Source organism: Jaculus jaculus, chromosome 9 (assembly GCF_020740685.1).
Source record: "Jaculus jaculus isolate mJacJac1 chromosome 9, mJacJac1.mat.Y.cur, whole genome shotgun sequence".
Classification (NCBI taxonomy): Eukaryota; Metazoa; Chordata; class Mammalia; order Rodentia; family Dipodidae; genus Jaculus; species Jaculus jaculus.
The window spans coordinates 72,860,999-72,872,581 of NC_059110.1; the positions used below are offsets into that span (position 1 = coordinate 72,860,999).

The 11,583-nt window shown below is 46.6% G+C and overlaps 1 non-coding gene across 1 annotated transcript; it reads left to right on the forward strand.

The window, feature by feature from the left end:
* Positions 1 to 10,841: 10,841 nt before the first annotated feature.
* LOC123463781 lies at positions 10,842 to 10,945 on the forward strand. Its single transcript, XR_006639165.1, has one exon. It is a non-coding gene; the product is annotated as a U6 spliceosomal RNA (small nuclear RNA).
* Positions 10,946 to 11,583: the final 638 nt, after the last annotated feature.

The following is an 11,583-nucleotide window of genomic DNA, read 5'->3' on the forward strand; positions in this document are numbered from 1 at the left end:
TCCCACCACTACAAACTGCAGATGCATGCACCACTTTGTGCACCTGGATTTATGTGGGTACTGGGGAATCAAACCCAGGTCATCAGGCTTTGCAAGTAAGTGTCTTTAACCACTGTGCCATCTCTCCAGCCCCACAGTGCCACAGTTCACTCCTGAATGATAGCTAATAAGTGGCTTCACTGGGTGTTGGTCCTCATTGCTCTCTCAGTCCTCTTCTTCCTAACACAGGACTTCTCCCTAACAGAACATTGTATACATAGGACCCCTTACAGAGAGTGTCCTTCTCCCTTGGGGTCAATGACTAATGTTTGATTCACATGAATCACATTCACAAAATATGACCTGAGTGTCATTTTTTCCTAATAGCACATCCACCCATTCTTTTCTCCCCAAACCAACCTGGGGAGATGACTCACCTGCAGTTTGCTACAGTCCAGCTCCTCCCACTTCCTCACCCCCAGGACTGGAGAAAGCAGCACAGGGTGTAGAGGGGGAGCTCATCAGGGAGGATAAGCTCCCCAAGAATGACAGAGCTCGTACCAAAACACCTGATGAGGGTTGGAGAGATGGCTGAGCTGGTAAGGTGCTTACCTGCAAAGCCAAAGGACCCAGGTTCAATTCCCCTGGACCCGCATAAGGCAGATGCACAAGGGGGTGCAGGTGCATGTTTCTGGAGTTTGTTTGCAATGGCTAGAAGCCCTGGTGCGCCCATTCTCTCCCTCTCTCCTCTTCATAATAAATAAAATATTAAAACCAAAAACACCTGATGAAGACAGGATTGGTCCTGAGGCAGCATGGGTGGACCTACAAGATGGTCTGAAGGTAGGAGAGGTCAGGGAGAGGAAAATTTGAGAAAAGCCAGGTCAAAGAGGGCCTGACTAACCTCTGAGTCCATGAGATAAGATAGGTGAACATCTTTCAGCCCCATCCAGGGCTTCTTCACGACACCCACAGCTCCCCAGCCCGCTTGGCTCTATGACTCATCAGGTGTGTTCCCACAGACGCTTTGAGAAGGACTGGGACAAAGGGTAGACCAAAGGGAGAAAGTTTGAGTGCAGCCCTATAGGATGAGTTGGCCATAGAAGTCACACAAAGGTGACTTAGGAATCGTGGTGACATGAAAGATTTATGGGATCTGGTATGACCTGCTTCACAGAGAAGCCCATTGCCTGAGGGCACACTCACCCTCTGAGCTAGAAGGGGAAGGAGACATGTTGGCGCTCACCCGGGCTGCAGATTGCTTGCTGTCTTCATGGACAGAAGCCTATGCTTGAGTCCCATCAACTCTGTCAGCAGCCCAGCAGCTTTGGGTTGAATTACACGCCAAGCACAGTGCTGCACCAGAGTCACAAGTGCCCAGAGCTGGAAGGAACATTGGAGACCCTGTAATTACCAGGGGTCCAGAGAACAGGAGTAGCTGGCCAAGGGCAAAGATTAGTAACCAGTCCATAAAGACAGCTCTGACTTCCCATTTCCCTTCAGGGGCCACTGAGTCCCAGCTGCTCCAGGAAACCACTTTACCCTAAAGGGAACAGGTTGGCCAGGCAACCTCAATGGTGATGGAAGGAAAGAGAAAATGTGTAATTACCGTCCTGTGAATCTTGGACCAGGACAGGTGAGCATGTGCTTGCAGAGAGGCCAGCTGTCAGCTTCTCACTGACCTCAACCAGCCCATGTCTCCATTTCCTCATGCTCAAATTCATTTCATCCCTCCAGTGGGCAAGCTTATCTCCTAAGCATGAATGTCCACTAGGAAGTGGAGGAAGGAAACTGAGGAGTGGATCTGTTTCCATGTTAGCTGACTTCCTTGTGCGATTCCTCCTTGGTATCAGTCTCTCTCGGTTTTTCTTCACTGGTCCCTCAGTGAGGGGACATGCAGAGTCCACGGCAGAATGAACTACCGGCGTCAGAAAGGCATCATTTGAGCCCAGCATACATCACACATTGCCTGTGCAATACAAACCAGTTAGTTAACCTCGCTCCGTCAGTGTCTTCATTTGCAAAGTGAATGGGATAGTATCTACCTCTTAGAAGCTTTGTGAGAAAAATTGCAGATAAATGGCACAAAATACATAAATGTGGCATAGAAATAGAGGTCTGGCTGAGTAGATGGTTCAGTGAGTAAAGTTCCTACTGCACAAGTGTGAACACTTCAGTTTGAATCCCCCAAGCCCATATAAAGCCAAATGCAGTGGCATGCACCGGCAATCCAGTAATTGTATGGCGAGGTGGGAGGTGGAGGCAAGAGAATCACCCGGAAGCACATGGGACAGCTAGCCTGGCTTATGCAGTGGAGAGCAAGTGACCCTCAAATAAGGTGGGAAGCAAGGACCCAAGGTTTTCTCCTGACCTCCACACACAGGCTGTGGCATGCATGCACACATGTGCACGTACACACACACACACACACACACACACACACACACACACACACACACAAACAAACATAAACACACAGACCTCAATACTCATTTCTTCATTTGACTGCTTATTCCAAATCTACTCTAGCTTTCTTTTTTTTTTAATTATTTATTTATTTATTTGAGAGCGACAGACACAGAGAGAAAGACAGGTAGAGGGAGAGAGAGAGAATGGGCGCACCAGGGCTTCCAGCCTCTGCAAACGAACTCCAGATGCATGCGCCCCCTTGTGCATCTGGCTAACGTGGGACCTGGGGAACCGAGCCTCGAACCGGGGTCCTTAGGCTTCACAGGCAAGCGCTTAACCGCTAAGCCATCTCTCCAGCCCCTCTAGCTTTCTTTTTATATATTTTTATATATATTATTTATTTGAGAGAGAGAGAGAGACAGAATGGGTGCGCCATGGCCTCTAGCCTCTGCAAAGGAACTCCAGATGCATGTGCCCTCTTGTGCATCTGGCTTACATGGGTCCTGGAGAATTGAACTGGGATCCTTTGGCTTTGTAGGCAAATGCCTTAACCACTAAGGCATTTCTCCAGCCCTTCTTTCTTTTAAGCAGAGGGTCAGAACTGACTGAGCATGACGCTTTGATGACAGGTGCCCTGCAGCAGGGAGAGCTGTCCTGGAGCCAGGTCCTCCCACCTGCACCCCCAAGGCTCCTACTCGCCTGGGAGCCAGTGAAGAGCACCTGCCATTCTGCTGACCTATGTCTTCACATGGGCACCTGTCCCCAAGGGAAAGGAGAGAAAATGATTCGGCGGCATAGGCTAGCTTGCATGTGTCAGAACATTGTGGAATTCCAATCCAAAGAGGTAGACACTAAGACACACACAGCCAGGGGCAGAGCGCTGAGGCAGGAGCTTGCTCAGCCAGCGCTGTGGCAGAGTCTGAGGCTGGGATGCTCGGTGTTCTGTGCTGAGGGGACAAGGAGGCCCTCACCTGCCACCAGAACACTTAGACTCTAGTGAGGAATTGTACAGGACAGTATAGTCCAAACTATGCTAGGTTGATGGTGTATAGGCAGAAGTGATAGGCTAATTTCTGCTGGCTGAGTACTCCAGAGAAGACTGATAAAAGTGATAGGAAATGAGTTCTGAAGGCGTTGTCGACTGCCTTTATTCCACCAGCCCCTTGCCATTTTTGTACAACTGCTGTGTAAGCCTCCTTGGGCCAGGTGTGGTGCTACACCATCGCTGGCAAGCTCCCATGGTGGGTATGCTTCTTCTGTCCATTCCACAGGTGGTAAAACAGAGGCACAGGGAGACATGGGTTTCCAAGATCCCAATGCTGGAACAGTACAGTCAGGATTTGAACTCGGGCTCCTGCTGGTACTACTGACCTACAACGCTTCCTGACAAGGTCACAAGATAGCAAGGCAGAGAAGGCCTGGGCTATTATCTATACATGTTTCCCATACTGGCTGAGCCCTTTAGGTCTGGTAGTACTTAAAGGAATACAGGAATGCCCAAGTCTCTCCTTGGAAAGGCTGATTTACAAGGTCTGACATGAGGCCCAGGGAGCTGGATTTTTACTGTGGGATCAGAGGATTTCTGTGGCAGATACTGGTCTGATCCCACCTGACTCACTACTGTAGTTTATGGATAAGGAAAGCTGCTCACAAGAGTAAAGGGAAGGCACAGAGTTGCACACCTATCCACGGCCCATGGCCAAGCCAGACTTGGGAGGGTCTTCAATTCTGTTGCTCTTTCCTCACGTTTTGTCTGCCCTTCGGGAGAGGCCTCCTGAGAGGCTCCTCTAACATTTACATGCGAGCACTGGCTTCTGGAGTGCGGCTGAAAAGCTCTGCTGGCCTAAATAAATATATTTATTTACCATGTGTGTCCAGGGTCTGTTGGGTCCAGAAGTGCAGGTGGTGGTCACATGTGTCCTGTGATTAGAAGGACCCTAAGGGACACTTCTCAGCTGCCACGTTTTACCATTGGTTTGAAATTCCAGCATTTGATCTGCTCTTCTGGGCATCCTAGAGAAGACACCAAAATGTAAACTGTACCTGGAAATCATAGGATGCAAAAATCTCAGTTAGCTCCTTTGATCTTCAACTGATCCAAAGGTTAAGGGCTTGGGTCAAAGGCCAGCTGTGCCCTGATAGAGAAGACAGATAAGAAGAAGAGGAAAGTGTGAAGTCTGGGTGCCATGAGAAAGGTGAAAGCAGGTGGAAAGTAGGTTTTTGAGGGATGGAGAAGCTTCTGAAGGCAAATGCCTCTTGCACTTCTATCTTGTTCAAGATGGATCAGCTCTCTTCTCCCCAGCGACAAAGCCAGAGGACATTTATGCATTGCTGTAGCTTGGATCTTGAGTGCTGCCTCTGTTAAAGGCTTCCCAGTCTGGTGCTACTGGTGGAGCCTAGTGGGAGGTCTTTAGGAAACTGAGGGCATGCTTTTGAAAGGGAGACTAGAATTTTAGCCCTTTCTCCTTCCTCTCTTTTATGTCTCAGCCATGAGATAAACAGTCTTGTCACCTACTCCCACCATTATGCAATGCCTCACCACAAGCCCCAAATAATATATTGGACTAAAACCTCCCAAGCAAACTGTGAGCCAGAAGCAACTTTGTCTCTTTAAAGTTGGTTCTGTGGGGTGTTAGCTACAGTCACAGAGAGCTGACTATCACACATACAATGCATTCATGCCACTGCCAGTCCTTCTTACACTACTCAGAGAGGAAAGGAGATCTGATGAAGAGTGCTCCTGTCCCACTGGCCAGCAGTGGTAAGTGGAGGCAGAATGCTCGTGCACAGGCCATGGAAGCATGGCTTGGGGTCTTATTAGCAGCAGAGCAAGCAGTTAACTGGAGTGCTTGCTGATGCTCTGGAAATGCATCCCCTCAGACAGATAACACTCGCCCATCTAGAGTCAAGTTCTCTGTTCATGTGACTAAGGCTGGAGACTTCCTTGAAGAACACATGCGCTTGGAGAGAGTCAGCTTCAGGTTTTGATTGTGTTTTTTTTTTTTTTCTTTGTTTTCTGGTGTAAAACTTAAGGGCAATTCTAAAATACCATCTGTACCTCTCACGCAAGTCAGAATGACCTATTGCTATAGCGTCCTCGTGGCAAACTTGATTATTGTATTTATTGATTTATTTGAGAGAGAAAGAGAGAAAGGCAGACAGGAAGAATGAGTGTAGGCATGCCAGGGCCTCCTACGCTAGATGCATGTGCCACTTTGTGCATCTGGCTTTACGTGGATTCTGGAAAATTGAACCCAAGGTCATTGAACTTTGCAAGCAAGTGCCATGAACTGCTGAGCCATCTCTCCAGCCTGATTACTCCACTCTTTAGAGAAATTCCTTCTTACTCGCAAGTCCTGATGCTGTTTCCAGAGTCATACCCTCCCACAAGGAATGATGAGAAAGAAACCAAACCTAGTCACATCCTTTTCATTTCTTTATTTAAAAACATTGCCACAGTGCACAGTTCTGCAAAAGACATCATGTTCCATATCAAGAAGAAATTTCCTTCATCTTCCATGGTAAATCAGCCATGTTATTCAGGGGATGGTAGATTGCATCATCTCCAAAGAGTCCCCAAAGACTTGGACTAACAAACCCCTATCCCCATCTCTTTATCAGAATATTAAGATGTCGAAGACGGAGACGACTTCAGAGACTATCTCGCCCAGAGGACACAAACAGAGATGCTCACAGAAGGCAGATCAAATGAGAAGTGATTCAAGCCAGATGGGGACTGTGATGACTCACAGTTTATGGTTCATCCAAGAAAATAAAATTCAAATAATTTAAGGCTCTGTACAGTTGAATTCCAAATCCCTTGGCCATTTCCCTTAAGCAAAGTGTATTAATTTCCTAGAGCTACAATAACAATTAGCCACATATTTGGTGGCTTGAAGCAATAAAACTTTATTCTTTTTTCTAGTACTGGAGGTCAGAAGCCTAGAATTAAGGAGTCAGCAGGTCCATACAGACCTCCCTCCAGGGTGAGTGCCAGATGCCCTGAAGGCTCTATGAGAACATCCTTCCCCACTTCTTCGTGTTTCTGATAGTACCAAGTACTCTGTCAATTTTGGCCACATAAACTCAGACTCTGCCTTCATGTCACCTCCCTCTGTCTGGTTCCTCTTCTGTGTCTTACAAAGAGGGTTGCCATTCTACTTGAGACTCACTGGGGACTGGGAGTGGTTAAAGTGTTTGCCTGCAAAGCCTACCAACCTAGGTTCGATTCCCCAGAGCCCATATAAAGCCATATGCACAAAGTGGCTCAAGCATCTAGAGTTTGTTTGCAGAGGTTAGAGGCCCTGGGGTGCCCATTCTCCCTCTCCCTCTCTCTCCCTTTCTCTCTCTCTCTTTGCAAATAAATAATGTTTAAAAACTCACCGGAATAATACAGAATGATCTCATCTGGATATTGTCCTTGATTATATTTAGAAAGATTGTTTTCCAGTTAAGGTCACATTCATTAATTCTGGGAGTTAGTAAGCATAGCTTGTGTGGGGTGCCTCATATAACCAGCTCCCCTAGTATAGAGTGAAAAGTGAACAGATGAGCCACACCAGGACCTGCAGCTGGCTGTCGGCAAAATAAGTTCACGTTGACCGATTTCTAACGGGAATTTGTTAATCAATGGATATTCTTTGCATCTGTCTAATATCATTAACACTTTCAGAACATATATATATATATATATATACATATATACATATATACATAGTTTTTTTTTGTTTTTTTTTTTTTTTGATGTAGGGTTTCACTCTAACCCAGGCTGACCTGGAATCCATTATGTAGTCTCAGGGTGGCCTTGAACTGCTACTTCTACCTCCCCAGTGCTGGGATTGAAGGCATGTGCCTCCAAGCCTTTTTTTAAAAAGATGCCTGGAACATTGTTTCAATTTGTTTTTTTCTAGAGCAAGGCAGGTGCCAATCAAGAATGTGAGTCTCGGGCTGGAGAGATGGCTTAGCGGTTAAGCGCTTGCCTGTGAAGCCTAAGGTTCCCAGTTCAAGGCTTGATTTCCCAGGACCCACGTCATCCAGATGCACAAGGGTGCACATGTGTCTGGAGTTCATTTGCAGTAGCTGGAGGCCCTGGTGTGCCCATTCACTCTCTCTCTCTCTGCCTCTCTCTCTCTCTCTCTCTCTCTCTCTGTCTCTCTCTCTCTCTCTCTCTCTCTGTCTGTCACTCTCAAATAAATAAATAAAAATAAAATTTTTTTAAAAAATAAAAAGAACGTGAGTCTCCTTATCCCGCTATAGTCATGACTCACATTCTTGGACTCAGGTAGCCTTCACTTTTCACTGAGAAGAGGCCACTAGCTCGTTCTGATTTTCAGCCCATGCCCCTCCCTGCTGAGCTCTCAGGACCATTTCTTCCCTACTCTAGGTTTTCCGGTTCCTTTGCATTGCTTGGTAATTCCCTCCTTCAGCATGTGCTTCACACATTTCCAGGTGCATCAGGGTGACCAGGAGGATGTGCTCATGTGCAGATTGTTCCTGATGCAGTAGCTCAGAGTGGGGTTCAGGGAGAGCTGATGCCACTATTCCAGAGGCCGTGATGAGAACCGCCTCTCTAGCTGGGCCCCATTCTCCTGCTCTCACAGGGGAGTTCCCTTCTCACTGTTATCCCACGACCACGTCCCCTTCCACCTTCCTCGGGCGACTGTGGCCACATTTAGTTTCATTTCTGAACAGCTTGAAACCACACTTAGTTCAACTCCAAATCTGTGGATTCCCACCTAGCCTTTTTGTTTCCTTGAAACCTTTCCTTCATTTCTCCTCTCTTCCTTCTCTAAATCAAGGCTGAGAAAACTGCAGTAAGTGGGCTTACTTGAAAGTTTGCTGTCCTCTCTCTCTCTCACTCAAAAACAAACAAACAAAAAGGCCAAGAAAATCTAGTCCCAAGCAGAGGAGTTGGCAGCCTTGCTGACAAGCCTGACTTCAGATATTCTCAGTGGATTCATGAAGTAGACAAGGATAGTTACAGAGAAAACATCCACCCCCCTCTCTGCGGAGCCAGCCGCCCAGGCTCCTTCCGTCCTCACCGGACCCACGTGTCCTGGAGAAGAGCAACTCCCCTCTAGGGTGAGCCTCCAGATGCCAGCAGACTGTCTTCCCAGGACATTGAGCAATATGCCGTGAAGTGGTTCCAGCCCTGCTCCCCAGCAGCCTGCAAGACATTTTCTCTAAGGAATTTCAACACAAATAACTAGCGCTTTGTTCCGCTGTGAATGAGGGCTTGTCTGGGTGCCAGGGTTGCACCATGCAGGAGATTAGCAAACATGAGTTGAACCTCAGCAGATGCAGTTCAGTCTCAATGATCTTTCTTCATACTATGAACAAATGTCAAGCCACTCTAGAGAAAAAAATGTGAGGGGGTGTCAGGTCCTTTTGCAGATCTAATTAATCAAGACAATCTGCCCTTACAAACTCTTTTCAAATCAAGTACCTGTCAGTTTTGCTGAAGACGATCCGAGCTAAACTCGGCAAAGACTCCTCACAGGGCTGCTAAGTATGGATGCTCAGCAACTCTCACCACTTCTCCTTATGCCTAATCAGTGGACTATGTTTAAAATAAGAGGTCGAGTGTCTGTGCTGATAGGTCACATATAGCTCATATTTCCCATGTGAACAACTGCTTCCATATGAAAGACTTGGGGACCTAAATAGAAAGGAAGGGCTAACCTGGTATTGGGTTCATTAAACACAGGGCCCAGTTGAGGTCAGGCTGGCAGATTTCTTTCTATAACAGAATTCTCTTGTATTGTGCCCTATGGCCATAGGTACCTATATTAATCTTCTAGGGCTACCAGAAAAAAAGAACATGCACTGGCTGATGTAAATAGCACAAAACAATTTCCTACAGTTTGGGAAGCTGAAAGTCCAAGATGTAGAAAGGGAGAGGGCTGATCTCTCCTCAGCCGTCTCTCCCTGGCTTCAGGATGGCCGCCTTCCCGTTTGTCTGTGCCCTCACTACGCCTCCCTCCATGTATGTCTGTACCCTAATCTCTTCTTACAAGGATGCCAGTTATATTGGATCAGGATCCCACGATATCTTATTTTAATTTCTTTCTGTTTTGTTTTACTTTATTTTATTTATTTTGAGGTAGGGGCACACTTTAGCCCAGGATGCCACGAAATTCATTCTGTAATCTCAGGCTGGCCTCAAACTCATGGTGATCCTCCTACCTTGCCACTACCCTTGACCTTAATCTCGTTTGTAATGACTTTATGTCCGAATATAACAATATTCTGGGTGCTGGGGGGTTAGGACATCAACATAAAAATTTACAGAGGACTCAGCTCATCCCACAATAATATTACCATTCACTTAACCCATTTACCATATTTCACTGATTCCAAGGCACATTTTATCTTGAATTTTTTAAATCTGTGAAATCAGGCCACATCTGGCAATCTATGTTGTTCAAAGTTTGTTTTTCAGGCATTTTTCTCCATTAGTGTCACATAAAGTAATGGAAGACATCTGAGACCTAAAAAAATTACAATAATGTTCATCCTACCTCTCTTATGTTAGGTACTGTTTTGACCCCACTGTATACATTAGAAAATGGAGGTAGACAGGCTGGGAAATGGGGGAGCGGAGTTTCACCATTCTAGCAGCGCTTACAACAGTACCTGGAGCAATACTGTTAGCAATTATTCTTTATTTGTGGGACTCATAAATGGCCCTTGCATATCTAGTGGTGGCAAAGCCCTGAGGGTATGCTCCAGATACTAAGGCCATCCCACAGCCATATGTGACCCTGAGCTGCTCCCTTTGTGGGAAGAGAGCAGCATGGAGGACGAGGAGACCCACCAGAGTGGTCTAGAATGCCAGCTCCTCCTGTGCTTTCCCACAGCCTTTCTGGTTGAGCATGGCAAGCCTGTATCCTTCAGTCCTAGGCCAGCTAGGAAGACTGGTCACCTATCAGCCTAAGGGGAGGAGACCCCAATCCTGAGTACAGAAAATGGAAAGCCAAGGAATTTAAAATGTAAAATGTTTCAGGGGGTTTTGTTTGGTTGGTTGACTTTTTTTTTTCAGGCAAGGTCTCACTTGAGCTCAGGTTGACCAGGGACTCACTCTGTAGCCCCAAGCTAGTCTTGAACTTACGTCGATTCTCCCTACCTCAGCCTCCTGAGTTCTGAGATTAAGGCATTTGCCACCACCTCTAGTTGTTCACGGAAAGGAATGGGGACCTGAGAGAAGGAAGCTGAGTGTGGATAAGGAATTTCGTTTCAGACAGCCTGGCTTCAGGAGGCTTGGCGTAGATCTATCCATGAACGCAGGGCCATGAGGAGAGTGAGGGTTACCAGCGGCAGACTCTGGTGCCGCCACCAGGAAGGAGCCCTATAGGTAAAGCTGGCAAGAGGACCAGAAGAGTCATCTCTTCTACGGAAGCATAGTCCAAGACCTAAACTGTGGCCATAGCCTTTGCCACAGAAAAGAATCACCAGTGCTTGCTTCGGCAGCACATCTGCTAAAATTGGAATGATACAGAAATTAGCATGGCCCCCGTGCAAGGATGACACACGAATTCACGAAGCATCCCATATTAAAAAAAAAAAAAAAAGACTCACCAGGGAAAGGTGCATAAATGAAGATTCTAGGTCTTACACTGTAACAAATCAGAATTTGATATTCATTTCCTATGTGATTCTTGAACAGGTAATCCAAAGACTATAATTTGAGAAACTTTGGATCAAAAGAGTTAGAGAGCAGACAGTATATGTGTTGCATTAGTCGGGGTTCTCTAGAGGAAGAGAACTGCTAGAATGAATTACATTAAAAATAAAATTTGGGCTGGAGAGATGGCTTAGCAGTTAAGCACTAAGGACTCCAGTTCGAGGCTCGATTCTCCAGGACCCACGTTAGCCAGATACAGAAGGGGGCACATGTGTCTGGAGTTCGTTTGCAGTGGCTGGAGGCCCTGGCGCGCCCATTCTCTCTCTCTCTCTCTCTCTCTCTCTCTCCCCCTCTTCCTCTGTCTGTCGCTGTCAAATAAATAAATAAATAAACAAAAAATTAAAAATAAATAAATAAAATTTATTAGATTAGCTTGCAGTAGTCCAATAGCAGTTGCAGGCTCGAGAATCAAGGAACCCGGTAGCTGCTCAATCCACATGGCCAGATGCCTCGCAGTCCCAATCTGGCACTGAAGGCCTGGAGGCTTCCTGAGGAGCCGCTGGTCTCCAGTC